Below are 16,069 nucleotides of genomic sequence, written 5' to 3'. Positions count from 1 at the left end.
TACACACATAATAACACTGTCTAATAAATATACATTACACAGTACAGTTACACACATAATAACACTATCTAATAAATATACATTACACAGTACAGTTACACACATAATAACACTATCTAATAAATATATATTACACAGTAAAGTTACACACATAATAATTCTGTCTAATAAATATACATTACACAGTACAGTTACACACATAATAACACTATCTAATAAATATACATTACACAGTACAGTTACACACATAATAACACTATGTAATAAATATACATTACACAGTACAGTTACACTCATAATAACACTATCTGATAACAATGCTTTACTCAGTACAGTTACACACATAATAGCACTAATAAATATGCATTACACAGTACAGTTACAAACATAATAACACTATCTAATAACAATACATTGCACAGTACAGTTACACACATAATAGCACTATCTAATAAATATACATTACACAGTACAGTTACACACATAATAACACTATCTAATAACAATACATTGCACAGTACAGTTACACACATAATAGCACTATCTAATAAATATACATTACACAGTACAGTTACACACATAATAACACTATCTAATAACAATACATTGCACAGTACAGTTACACTCATAATAACACTGTCTAATAACAATACATTTCACAATACAGTTACACACATAACACAATCTAATAACAATACATTGCACAGTACAGTTACACAAAACACTATCTAATAAATATACAGTACACAGTGAAGTTGCACACATCACCATGTAACAAATATACAATACACAGTACAGTTACACACATAATACCATCTAATAAATATACATTACACAGTACAGTAACACACATAATAACACTATCTAATAAATATACATTACACAGTACAGTTACACTCATATTAACACTATCTAATAAATATACATTACACAGTACAGTTACACTCATATTAACACTATCTAATAACAATACATTTCACAGTACAGTTACACACATAATAACACTATCTGATAAATATACATTACACAGTACAGTTACCCTCATAATAACACCATCTAATTACAATACATTGCACAGTACAGTTACACACATAATAACACTATCTAATAAATATACATTACACAGTACAGTTACACACATAATAACACTATCTAATAAATATACATTACACAGTACAGTTACACACATAATAACACTATATAATAAATATACATTACACAGTACAGTTACACTCATAATAACACTATCTAATAAATATACATTACACAGTACAGTTACACACATAATAACACTATCTGATAAATATACATTACACAGTACAGTTACTCTCATAATAACACCATCTAATTACAATACATTGCACAGTACAGTTACACATATAATAAAACTATCTAATAAATATACATTACACAGTACAGTTACACACATAATAACACTATCTAATAAATATACATTACACAGTACAGTTACACACATAATAACACTATCTGATAAATATACATTACACAGTACAGTTACTCTCATAATAACACCATCTAATTACAATACATTGCACAGTACAGTTACACACATAATAAAACTATCTAATAAATATACATTGCACAGTACAGTTACACACATAATAAAACTATCTAATAAATATACATTACACAGTACAGTTACTCTCATAATAACACCATCTAATTACAATACATTGCACAGTACAGTTACACACATAATAACACTATCTAATTACAATACATTGCACAGTACAGTTACACACATAATAAAACTATCTAATAAATATACATTGCACAGTACAGTTACACACATAATAAAACTATCTAATAAATATACATTACACAGTACAGTTACTCTCATAATAACACCATCTAATTACAATACATTGCACAGTACAGTTACACTCATATTAACACTGTCTAATAACAATACAATGCATGTCTGTCAAAAGAACTGAAATAAGAGGGCTGTCAGAAGATGCTTAATTACAAGGTAATCACAGAGGTGAAAAGTGTATTAATGTAACCGTGTTTGTTATGCAAAACTGGGGAATGGGTAAAGCAATAATCTATCTTTTTATACAATGCACATTCTGGAGTAGACTGTCCCTTTAATGTTTTTGTCTGGATTTTAATAAATGAATAACACATTAGCTAAACAAGACACAAGGAGCAGATGGTTATTTATGCAGTGAAATATTAAATACAGATTTTATGTTCATTTTGTTTGTTTTCCTGTATGAATATCAGATATCGCTATAAAACTAATTGAATTGCAAAACAAAGTCATTAATATTTCTTATGAGGCAGCAATACTTATATTACATTGTGACCAAAACAGGGACCCACTCATTCTGTTAGTCACCTGTAGACCAGGTATATCTTCTAAAAGAGAATCAGAATTTGTCTGGTCACACACTCGCAGGGTTTTGGTCACACACTCGCAGGGATTTGGTCACACACTCGCAGAGATCTGGTCACACACTCGCAGGGATTTGGTCACACACTCGCAGGGATTTGGTCACAAACTCACAGGGATCTGGTCACACACTCGCAGGGATCTGGTCACACACTCACAGCGATTTGGTCACACACTAGCAGGGATCTGGTCACACTCGCAGGGATCTGGTCACACACTCGCAGGGATTTGGTCACACACTCGCAGGGATTTGGTCACACACTCACAGGGATCTGGTCACACACTCGCAGGGATCTGGTCACACACTCACAGCGATTTGGTCACACACTCGCAGGGATCTGGTCACACTCGCAGGGATCTGGTCACACACTCACAGGGATTTGGTCACACACTAGCAGGGATTTGGTCACACACTCACAGGGATCTGGTCACACACTCGCAGGGATCTGGTCACACACTCACAGCGATTTGGTCACACACTCGCAGGGATCTGGTCACACACTTGCAGGGATCTGGTCACACACTCGCAGCGATTTGGTCACACACTCACAGGGATTTGGTCACAATCTTTCTATGTTCTGGTCACACACTAACAGGGATTTGGTCACACACTCACAGGGATTTGGTCACACACTCACAGGGATCTGGTCACACACTCACAGGGATCTGGTCACACACTCGCAGGGATCTGGTCACACACTCACAGGGATCTTGTCACACACTCGCAGGGATCTGGTCACACTCGCAGGGATCTGGTCACAATCTTGCTATGTTCTGGTCACACACTCGCAGGGATCTGGTCACACACTCTTGCAGGTTTCTGGTCACACACACTTGCAGGTTTCTGGTCACACACTCTTGCAGGTTTCTGGTCACACACTCTTGCAGGTTTCTGGTCACCCTCTTGCAGGTTTCTGGTCACACACTCTTGCAGGTTTCTGGTCACACACTCTTGCAGGTTTCTGGTCACCCTCTTGCAGGTTTCTGGTCACCCTCTTGCAGGTTTCTGGTCACCCTCTTGCAGGTTTCTGGTCACACACTCTTGCAGGTTTCTGGTCGCACACTCTTGCAGGTTTCTGGTCACCCTCTTGCAGGTTTCTGGTCACACACTCTTGCAGGTTTCTGGTCACACTCTTGCAGGTTTCTGGTCACACACTCTTGCAGGTTTCTGGTCACACACTCTTGCAGGTTTCTGGTCACACTCTTGCAGGTTTCTGGTCACACAGTCTTGCAGGTTTCTGGTCACACACTCTTGCAGGTTTCTGGTCACACACTCTTGCAGGTTTCTGGTCACACACTCTTGCAGGTTTCTGGTCACACACTCTTGCAGGTTTCTGATCACACACTCTTGCAGGTTTCTGGTCACACACTCTTGCAGGTTTCTGATCACACACTCTTGCAGGTTTCTGGTCACACACTCTTGCAGGTTTCTGGACACACACTCTTGCAGGTTTCTGGTCACACACTCTTGCAGGTTTCTGGTCACACACTCTTGCAGGTTTCTGGTCACACACTCTTGCAGGTTTCTGGACACACACTCTTGCAGGTTTCTGGACACACACTCTTGCAGGTTTCTGGTCACACACTCTTGCAGGTTTCTGGTCACACACTCTTGCAGGTTTCTGGTCACCCTCTTGCAGGTTTCTGATCACACACTCTTGCAGGTTTCTGGTCACACACTCTTGCAGGTTTCTGGTCACCCTCTTGCAGGTTTCTGGTCACCCTCTTGCAGGTTTCTGGTCACACACTCTTGTAGGTTTCTGGTCACACACACTTGCAGGTTTCTGGTCACACACTCTTGCAGGTTTCTGGTCACCCTCTTGCAGATTTCTGGTCACACACTCTTGCAGGTTTCTGGTCACACACTCTTGCAGGTTTCTGGTCACACACTCTTGCAGGTTTCTGGTCACACACTCTTGCAGGTTTCTGGTCACACACTCTTGCAGGTTTCTGGTCACACACTCTTGCAGGTTTCTGGTCACACACTCTTGCAGGTTTCTGGTCACACTCTTGCAGGTTTCTGGTCACACAGTCTTGCAGGTTTCTGGTCACACACTCTTGCAGGTTTCTGGTCACACACTCTTGCAGATTTCTGGTCACACACTCTTGCAGGTTTCTGGTCACACACTCTTGCAGGTTTCTGATCACACACTCTTGCAGGTTTCTGATCACACACTCTTGCAGGTTTCTGATCACACACTCTTGCAGGTTTCTGGTCACACACTCTTGCAGGTTTCTGGACACACACTCTTGCAGGTTTCTGGTCACACACTCTTGCAGGTTTCTGGTCAAACACTCTTGCAGGTTTCTGGTCACACACTCTTGCAGGTTTCTGGACACACACTCTTGCAGGTTTCTGGTCACACACTCTTGCAGGTTTCTGGTCACACACTCTTGCAGGTTTCTGGTCACACACTCTTGCAGGTTTCTGGTCACACACTCTTGCAGGTTTCTGGACACACACTCTTGCAGGTTTCTGGTCACACACTCTTGCAGGTTTCTGGTCACACACTCTTGCAGGTTTCTGGTCACCCTCTTGCAGGTTTCTGGTCACCCTCTTGCAGGTTTCTGGTCACACACTCTTGCAGGTTTCTGGTCACACTCTTGCAGGTTTCTGGTCACACACTCTTGCAGGTTTCTAGTCACACACTCTTGCAGGTTTCTGGTCACCCTCTTGCAGGTTTCTGGTCACCCTCTTGCAGGTTTCTGGTCACACACACTTGCAGGTTTCTGGTCACACACTCTTGCAGGTTTCTGGTCACCCTCTTGCAGATTTCTGGTCACACACTCTTGCAGGTTTCTGGTCACACACTCTTGCAGGTTTCTGATCACACACTCTTGCAGGTTTCTGGTCACACACTCTTGCAGGTTTCTGATCACACACTCTTGCAGGTTTCTGGTCACACACTCTTGCAGGTTTCTGGACACACACTCTTGCAGGTTTCTGGTCACACACTCTTGCAGGTTTCTGGTCACACACTCTTGCAGGTTTCTGGTCACACACTCTTGCAGGTTTCTGGACACACACTCTTGCAGGTTTCTGGACACACACTCTTGCAGGTTTCTGGTCACACACTCTTGCAGGTTTCTGGTCACCCTCTTGCAGGTTTCTGATCACACACTCTTGCAGGTTTCTGGTCACACACTCTTGCAGGTTTCTGGTCACACACACTTGCAGGTTTCTGGTCACACACTCTTGCAGGTTTCTGGTCACTCTCTTGCAGATTTCTTGTCACACACTCTTGCAGGTTTCTGGTCACACACTCTTGCAGGTTTCTGGTCACACACTCTTGCAGGTTTCTGGTCACACACTCTTGCAGGTTTCTGGTCACACAGTCTTGCAGGTTTCTGGTCACACAGTCTTGCAGGTTTCTGGTCACACACTCTTGCAGGTTTCTGGTCACACACTCTTGCAGATTTCTGGTCACACACTCTTGCAGGTTTCTGGTCACACACTCTTGCAGGTTTCTGATCACACACTCTTGCAGGTTTCTGGTCACACACTCTTGCAGGTTTCTGATCACACACTCTTGCAGGTTTCTGGTCACACACTCTTGCAGGTTTCTGGACACACACTCTTGCAGGTTTCTGGTCACACACTCTTGCAGGTTTCTGGTCACACACTCTTGCAGGTTTCTGGTCACACACTCTTGCAGGTTTCTGGTCACCCTCTTGCAGGTTTCTGGTCACACACTCTTGCAGGTTTCTGGTCACACACTCTTGCAGGTTTCTGGTCACACACTCTTGCAGGTTTCTGGTCACACACTCTTGAAGGTTTCTGGTCACACACTCTTGCAGGTTTCTGGACACACACTCTTGCAGGTTTCTGGTCACACACTCTTGCAGGTTTCTGGTCACACACTCTTGCAGGTTTCTGGTCACCCTCTTGCAGGTTTCTGGTCACCCTCTTGCAGGTTTCTGGTCACACACTCTTGCAGGTTTCTGGTCACACTCTTGCAGGTTTCTGGTCACACACTCTTGCAGGTTTCTAGTCACACACTCTTGCAGGTTTCTGGTCACCCTCTTGCAGGCTTCTGGTCACCCTCTTGCAGGTTTCTGGTCACACACTCTTGCAGGTTTCTGATCACACACTCTTGCAGGTTTCTGATCACACACTCTTGCAGGTTTCTGATCACACACTCTTGCAGGTTTCTGGTCACACACTCTTGCAGGTTTCTGGACACACACTCTTGCAGGTTTCTGGTCACACACTCTTGCAGGTTTCTGGTCACACACTCTTGCAGGTTTCTGGTCACACACTCTTGCAGGTTTCTGGACACACACTCTTGCAGGTTTCTGGTCACACACTCTTGCGGGTTTCTGGTCACACACTCTTGCAGGTTTCTGGTCACACACTCTTGCAGGTTTCTGGTCACACACTCTTGCAGGTTTCTGGACACACACTCTTGCAGGTTTCTGGTCACACACTCTTGCAGGTTTCTGGTCACACACTCTTGCAGGTTTCTGGTCACCCTCTTGCAGGTTTCTGGTCACCCTCTTGCAGGTTTCTGGTCACACACTCTTGCAGGTTTCTGGTCACACTCTTGCAGGTTTCTGGTCACACACTCTTGCAGGTTTCTAGTCACACACTCTTGCAGGTTTCTGGTCACCCTCTTGCAGGTTTCTGGTCACCCTCTTGCAGGTTTCTGGTCACACACACTTGCAGGTTTCTGGTCACACACTCTTGCAGGTTTCTGGTCACCCTCTTGCAGATTTCTGGTCACACACTCTTGCAGGTTTCTGGTCACACACTCTTGCAGGTTTCTGATCACACACTCTTGCAGGTTTCTGGTCACACACTCTTGCAGGTTTCTGATCACACACTCTTGCAGGTTTCTGGTCACACACTCTTGCAGGTTTCTGGTCACACACTCTTGCAGGTTTCTGGTCACACACTCTTGCAGGTTTCTGGTCACACACTCTTGCAGGTTTCTGGTCACACACTCTTGCAGGTTTCTGGACACACACTCTTGCAGGTTTCTGGACACACACTCTTGCAGGTTTCTGGTCACACACTCTTGCAGGTTTCTGGTCACCCTCTTGCAGGTTTCTGATCACACACTCTTGCAGGTTTCTGGTCACACACTCTTGCAGGTTTCTGGTCACCCTCTTGCAGGTTTCTGGTCACCCTCTTGCAGGTTTCTGGTCACACACTCTTGTAGGTTTCTGGTCACACACACTTGCAGGTTTCTGGTCACACACTCTTGCAGGTTTCTGGTCACGCTCTTGCAGATTTCTTGTCACACACTCTTGCAGGTTTCTGGTCACACACTCTTGCAGGTTTCTGGTCACACACTCTTGCAGGTTTCTGGTCACACACTCTTGCAGGTTTCTGGTCACACAGTCTTGCAGGTTTCTGGTCACACAGTCTTGCAGGTTTCTGGTCACACACTCTTGCAGGTTTCTGGTCACACACTCTTGCAGATTTCTGGTCACACACTCTTGCAGGTTTCTGGTCACACACTCTTGCAGGTTTCTGATCACACACTCTTGCAGGTTTCTGGTCACACACTCTTGCAGGTTTCTGATCACACACTCTTGCAGGTTTCTGGTCACACACTCTTGCAGGTTTCTGGACACACACTCTTGCAGGTTTCTGGTCACACACTCTTGCAGGTTTCTGGTCGCACACTCTTGCAGGTTTCTGGTCACACACTCTTGCAGGTTTCTGGTCACCCTCTTGCAGGTTTCTGGTCACACACTCTTGCAGGTTTCTGGTCACACACTCTTGCAGGTTTCTGGTCACACACTCTTGCAGGTTTCTGGTCACACACTCTTGAAGGTTTCTGGTCACACACTCTTGCAGGTTTCTGGACACACACTCTTGCAGGTTTCTGGTCACACACTCTTGCAGGTTTCTGGTCACACACTCTTGCAGGTTTCTGGTCACCCTCTTGCAGGTTTCTGGTCACCCTCTTGCAGGTTTCTGGTCACACACTCTTGCAGGTTTCTGGTCACACTCTTGCAGGTTTCTGGTCACACACTCTTGCAGGTTTCTAGTCACACACTCTTGCAGGTTTCTGGTCACCCTCTTGCAGGCTTCTGGTCACCCTCTTGCAGGTTTCTGGTCACACACACTTGCAGGTTTCTGGTCACACACTCTTGCAGGTTTCTGGTCACCCTCTTGCAGATTTATGGTCACACACTCTTGCAGGTTTCTGGTCACACACTCTTGCAGGTTTCTGGTCACACACTCTTGCAGGTTTCTGGTCACACACTCTTGCAGGTTTCTGGACACACACTCTTGCAGGTTTCTGGTCACACACTCTTGCAGGTTTCTGGTCACACACTCTTGCAGGTTTCTGGTCACACACTCTTGCAGGTTTCTGGTCACACACTCTTGCAGGTTTCTGGTCACACACTCTTGCAGATTTCTGGTCACACACTCTTGTAGGTTTCTGGTCACACACTCATGTCGTAATTCATGTCGTTTATATTTTCTGTAACTTGTTATTTGTTATATTCTATACAAAATTGTTGTTGTATACCTTGTTATTTGTTTTATTCAAATGAACCAAAAAAAAATGTATGCTTTGTCCTTTTAACGGCTATTGGTAGTTTAGTTTAGGCTAGAGCTTTTATTTATTTTGGGGGGGCTTTTTTTATTTTGATAGGACTATTAGATTAAGTGTAATTAGTTTAAATATCTTGTAATTTGTTTATTATTTTCTGTAATTTAGTGGGGGGTTTTGTACTTTAGCTAATTTAATTGAATTGATTTAATTGTTGTTAATTTAGTTAATTTATTTAATTATAGTGTAGTGTTAGGTGTTAGTGTAACTTAGGTTAGGTTTTATTTTACAGGTACTTTTGTATTTAATTTAGCTAGGTAGTTATTAAATAGTTAATAACTATTTAATAACTATTCTACCTAGTTAAAATAAATACAAACTTGCCTGTAAAATAAAAATAAATCCTAAGATAGCTACAATGTAACTATTAGTTATATTGTAGCTAGCTTAGGGTTTATTTTATAGGTAAGTATTTAGTTTTAAATAGGAATAATGTAGTTAATGATAGTAATTTTCTTTAGATTTATTTAAATTATATTTAAGTTAGGGGGTGTTAGGGTTAGGGTTAGACTTAGATTTAGGGGTTAATGACTTTAATATAGTGGCAGCGACATTGGGGGCGGCAGATTAGGGGTTAATAAGTGTAGGTAGGTTGCGGTGACATTGGGGGCGGCAGATTAGGGGTTAATAAATATAATGTAGGTGGCGGCGATGTTGGGGGCAGCAGATTAGGGGTTCATAAATATAATGCAGGTGGCGGCGGTGTCCAGACAGGCAGATTAAGGGTTAAAATTTTTAGTATAGTGTTTGCGATGTGGGAGTGCCCCGGTTTAAGTGTTAATAGGTAGTTTATGGGTGTTAGTGTACTTTTTAGCACTTTAGTTATGAGTTTTATATTACTGTGTTGTACCATAAAACTCTTAACTACTGACTTTTAAATGCGTTTGGCCTCCTAGGACAGACTCATAATATCAGCGTTATTGAAGTCCCATAGAAAAAAGACTTTACAAAGTTTACGTAAGTTTGTTTTGCGGTAAGACCAAAGAAGTGTGCGGTGATCCTAAACCTTCAAGACTCGTAATAGCAGCGGGCGTAAAAAAAGCAGCGTTAGGACCTGTTAACGCTGCTTTTTTACCCTAACGCACAACTCGTAATCTAGCCGATAGTTAGGGAAGGTTAATTAATAGTTTAATATAGTTTAATGTAATTGTAGTATAATAGTTAGAGTAGGTGTTACAAACTGCTATTTGTAACTGGCCCTTTAAAAGGAAAATTGCCCTGCTTCCCTGGATTTTGGAGAAGCCTATTTGCCAGCCTCCTTCCTCATGACTATGGCCCCTGGAAGATTGTGCCCCTGAGAACATATTAACTTTTATTGGGTGTGTATGGTCCTTTAAGAACCGTCTGGGGACATATTGTGACTTTGGTGAACAATGCCCCTTTAAGACTATGTCCCCAGACCTGTGAAATGACTTGTCCCTTGCTTTCTCCCACTTGGTTCAGTGGATAGGGCTTGCTGAACCAAGTGCCACACAGGCAGAGTGTTCCACAGAGGGGGAGCACTATTGCAAAGGCATTGGTTTTCATTGTGTGCCATTAAGAGTTAATTTTGTTCAATTATAAATACAAGTTTGCTGGGATCAACTCTAATTAGGTTTAGTGATAAACCTTACCATTGTCTAATTAGACTGCTAGTGATAAGGTGGACTGCATTGTTTTATTGTGTGTAACTTTGGTGAGCGCTAGGAGCATCCTTTTCTACGGTCCAACTTCCAGCCAGCCTGGAGGCAACCGTAACATTTGGCGGCAGCGGTGGGATAGCGTCCTAGCGCAAGGAGCAGCACCCCAACAGCACTGGTATCGTACGAGAACTATTGAGGGCAATGCTAGCCACTGCGCAGCGTCCCTACCTACAGCAGCATGGAGCTGACAAGACACTGGTCAGAACCCTGTGAAGAGCACCTCAACCTGATCCGTCGCTATGAGGGCGCTGATTTCGTTTCAGAGGTAAAGAGGCGGCTAGTCCGATATGGTCCAGACCCTGCGCAGGAGGTAGTCAGTCGAATCACCCGATAATTGGCTACTGAGAACGAAGCGGCACGAGCCTTTGAGCGCCAACTGTGGAGTTTGGGGGTATGGACACCTGCTCTCCAGCGAGAAAAAGAGTTACAGGGGGCAGAGACAGTTGGTCCTGTCCCCCAGCAGCAGAGTGAATTGCAGGGAATTGGGAGCCCAGACTCCATTCCCCAGCGGCAGGCTGAGTTACAGGGGGCAGAGACAGTTGGTCCTGTCCCCCAGCAGCAGAGGAACATGCAGGGAATTGGGAGCCCAGACTCCATTCCCCAGCGGCAGGCTGAGTTACAGGGGGCAGAGACAGTTGGTCCTGTCCCCCAGCAGCAGAGTAATATGCAGGGAATTGGGAGCCCAGACTCCATTCCCCAGCGGCTGGAAGTATGTATGGGAGAGGAGCTTGTTACCCCCTCTCCCCAGCGGCAGCTTAATGCACCAGGGGGAGACAGTAAGCCCCACAACCGTGCAGATGGGACCGTGGTCTCTGCACTTACAGCACAGGGGGCAGAGACAGTTGCTCCTGTCCCCCAGCAGCAGAGTGAATTGCAGGGAATTGGGAGCCCAGACTCCATTCCCCAGCGGCAGGCTGAGTTACAGGGGGCAGAGACAGTTGGTCCTGTCCCCCAGCAGCAGAGGAATATGCAAGGAATTGGGAACCCAGGCTCCATTCCCCAGCGGCAGGCTGAGTTACAGGGGGCAGAGACAGCTGGTCCTGTCCCCCAGCAACAGAGGAATATGCAGGGAATTGGGAGCCCAGACTCCATTCCCCAGCAGCAGGCTGAGTTACAGGGGGCAGAGACAGTTGGTTCTGCCCCCCATCAGCAGAGTGAGATGCAGTGGATTGGGAGCCCAGTCTCCATTCCCCAGCGGCTGGAAGTATGTATGGGAGAGGAGCTTGTTACCCCCTCTCCCCAGCGGCAGCTTTAACGCACCAGGGGGAGACAGTAAGCCCCACAACCGTGCAGATGGGACCGTGGTCTCTGCACTTACAGCACAGGGGGCAGAGACAGTTGCTCCTGTCCCCCATCAGCAGAGTGAGATGCAGTGGATTGGGAGCCCAGGCTCCATTCTCCAGCTAACTCCTAACTTGGGCCCAGGGTTAACAGTGGAGATGTTAACCCCCACTGACCCCCACGTTCCCTTTGCCACCGGGCAGGACTATGCCCCAATGCCCCCAGCAGAAGAGCTGGCATCAGGACAGAGCGCTGCTGGCCTCTGCCCTACAGACCCCCTTGTTACAGGACTGGCCTGCTAACCCCTCACCCCAGCAGAAGCGCTGGCACCAGGGCAGAGTGCCGCTGGCCTCTGCCCCCCAAGTACCATCAGCTATTTGCCCAGCTGCGCCAGGAAGGCCGAGGATGCTACACTTTCATCCTACAACCTGGAACCTACAGGCCAGTACTACGTATTGTGGGGGGGCTACTTTGCTGCTAATGTTTATTTGTGGGTGGGTTGCTAGACTAACTTAGGCACTGACCGACAGAAGGTCAGGTGCCTGGTTAGTCTCCCTCCAAAAGGGGAGATATGTTACAAACTGCTATATTAACCTTTAAATGGAAAATTGCCCTGCTTCCCTGGATTTTGGAGAAGCCTATTTGCCAGCCTCCTTCCTCATGACTATGGCCCCTGGAAGATTGTGCCCCTGAAAACATATTAACTTTTATTGGGTGTGTATGGCCCTTTAAGAACCGTCTGGGGACATATTGTGACTTTGGTGAACAATGCCCCTTTAAGACTATGTCCCCAGACCTGTAAAATAGCTTGTCCCTGGCTTTCTCCCACTTGGTTCAGTGGATAGGGCTTGCTGAACCAAGTGCCACACAGGCAGAGTGTTCCACAGAGGGGGAGCACTATTGCAAAGGCATTGGTTTTCATTGTGTGCCATTAAGAGTTAATTTTGTTCAATTCTAAATACAAGTTTGCTGGGATCAACTCTAATTAGGTTTAGTGATAAACCTTACCATTGTCTAATCAGACTAGTATTGATAAGGTGGACTGCATTGTTTTATTGTGTGTAATGTTATCTGCTGAAGTAAATGTTGTGGCCTGTCAAAGGGAGTGTCTCTCTATCTAATATCAAATGTGTGATGGGGGATTTTATGCCTCCCCCTGAGAGTGTCCTGTTTGCATGTAACCTCAATAAAAACCAGGCTGTGTGTTCCAGCACATCAGACCTATTCTGACCCTCTAACTTGCAGCTTTGACTCATGTTTGTAGGGGACAAGCTATAAACACTACAGGGATTGCTACAGAAGGAAGAGGTTCACCTACTGGAGCCTGGTCGTAGGTCCAGGGCGCAGAGCAGACGGCGAGATACCAGCCCAGCAGTGGTGGTTCATAGAGTCTGCATTACGTATGGTGGCTACGCAGCAGTTAGAGTGTCTACGGTGCTGCTGCTCCTTTGGTGAGCGCTAGGAGCATCCTTTTCTACGGTCCAACTTCCAGCCAGCCTGGAGGCAACCGTAACAGTAGGTTAATTAATAGTTTAATATAGTTTATTTTAATTCTTAAGGTAAGTTTAAATTTATTATAAGATAGGGATGAGGTAATTTTGATGTAAAGTTAGCAGGTTCTTAGGTTTAGGGGTTAATAGCTTAATTTAGTTTATGGCGATGTGGGGGGCTGGCGGTTTAGGGGTTAATAGATTTAGTAAGTGGTAGTGATGTGGGAGGCCAGGGGTTTAGGGGTTAATACATTTATTTAGTTGTGGCGGGGTCCGGGAGCAGCGGAATAGGGGTTAATACATTTATTTAGTTGCGGCGGGGTCCAGGAGCAGTGGAATAGGGGTTAATACATTTATTTAGTTGTGGCGGGGTCCGGGAGCAGTGAAATAGGGGTTAATACATTTATTTAGTTGCGGCGGGGTCCAGGAGCAGAGGGATAGGGGTTAAACATTTTAGTATAGTGGCGGTGTTTAGTGACAGGATATAAATAAAGTTGTGAAAAAGCCGAAGAGCAGCGAGATCGATGACTGTTAACAACAGTCCGATGCTCATCACCCCGTACTTGGTGCGTGGCTTTTTGCCATTTTTTTTTATAAATATGGAGATCGTATTCATGCCCGCGGCCGCAATGTTAGGCGGGCGTATTGGTGCCGGCGAATGCAGCATAGTTGACGGCTTGATAAATAGGCCTCCATGAGTCTAACTAGGTATTCTATTTAACAAACGATACAAAGAGAACAAAGCTAATTAGATAATTAAAGTAAATATTAATTAGACTTTTTGCTCTATCTGAATCATGAATTTTTTTTTCCCTTTAACCCCTTCATGCCAAGACTTATTTGTCTACATCAGAACAAAGATCTATTGTAAACAAATCAGTACAAATTTAAAATACGGGATCGTTCATGCGATGGGATTGGGTCAGGGGGGGTGCTTATGACCTTAGGCACTGCCTCTTGCTTGCAATCCCATTTAGCAAGTGGCTATGGCTTCAGGACAGTCAAATGGCACTAAAGCCCAGCACAGAAAGCATAGAATGTCCAGATGCCGCTAAAGCCCAGCACAGACGGCATAGAACTTCCTAACGCCGCTAAAGCTCAGCACAGACGGCATAAAACATCCTAACACCGCTAAAGCTCAGCACAGATGGCCTAGAACATCCTAACACTGCTAAAGCCCAGCACAGACAGCATAGAACTTCCTAACGCAGCTAAAGCTCAGTAAGACGGCATAGAACATCCTAACGCCGATAAAGCTCAGCACAGATGGCATAGAACGTCCTAACGCCACTAAAGCCCAGCACAGACGGCATAGAAAGTCCTAACGCCGCTAAAGCTCAGCACAGATGGCATAGAACTTCTTAACGCCGCTAAAGCTCAGCACAGATGGCATAGAACTTCCTAATGCCGCTAAAGCTCAGCACGGGTGGCCTAAAACATCCTAACGCCACTAAAGCCCAGCACAGATGCCATAGACCTCCCTAACACCGCTAAAGCTCAGCACAGACAGCATAGAACATCCTTACGCCGCTAAAGCTCGGCACAGATGGCCTAGAACATTCTTACGCCGCTAAAGCCCAGCACAGATGGCATAGAACTTCCTAACGCCGCTCTAGCTCAGCACAGATGGCCTAGAACATCCTTACGCCGCTAAAGCTCAGCACAGATGGCCTAGAACATTCTTACGCTACTAAAGCCCAGCACAGATGGCATAGAACTTCCTAATGCCGCTCTAACTCAGCACAGATGGCATAGAACATTGGCATAGAACATCCGTAAGCGGCTAAAGCTCAGCACAGATGGCCTAGAACATTCTTACGCCACTAAAGCCCAGCACAGATGGCATAGAACTTCCTAACGCCGCTCTAGCTCAGCACAAATGGCATAGAACATCCTAATGCCGCTAAAGCTCAGCACAGATGGCATAGAACATTCATACTCCACTAAAGCCCAGCACAGATGGCATAGAACTTCCTAACACCACTCTAGCTCAGCACAGATGGCATAGAACATCCTAATGCCGCTAAAGCCCAGCACAGATGGCATAGAAAATCCTAACGCCGCTAAAACTCAGCATAGATGGCATAGAACGTCCTAATGCTGCTAAAGCTCAGCACAGACGGCATAGAACATCCTAACGCCGCTAAAGCTCAGCACAGATGGCCTAGAACATTCTTACGCCACTAAAGCCCAGCACAGATGGCATAGAACTTCCTAACGCCGCTCTAGCTCAGCACAAATGGCATAGAACATCCTAATGCCTCTAAAGCTCAGCACAGATGGCATAGAACATTCATACTCCACTAAAGCCCAGCACAGATGGCATAGAACTTCCTAACACCACTCTAGCTCAGCACAGATGGCATAGAACATCCTAATGCCGCTAAAGCCCAGCACAGATGGCATAGAAAATCCTAACGCCGCTAAAACTCAGCATAGATGGCATAGAACGTCCTAACGCTGCTAAAGCTCAGCACAGACGGCATAGAACATCCTAACGCCGCTATAGCTCAGCACAGATGGCATATAACTTCCTAACACCGCTAAAGCTCAGAACAGATGGCCTAGAACATCCTTACGCCGCTAAAGCTCAGCACATATGGCCTAGAATGTTGTAACGCCACT

Source organism: Bombina bombina, chromosome 1 (assembly GCF_027579735.1).
Source record: "Bombina bombina isolate aBomBom1 chromosome 1, aBomBom1.pri, whole genome shotgun sequence".
Classification (NCBI taxonomy): Eukaryota; Metazoa; Chordata; class Amphibia; order Anura; family Bombinatoridae; genus Bombina; species Bombina bombina.
This window is presented reverse-complemented; position numbering follows the sequence as displayed.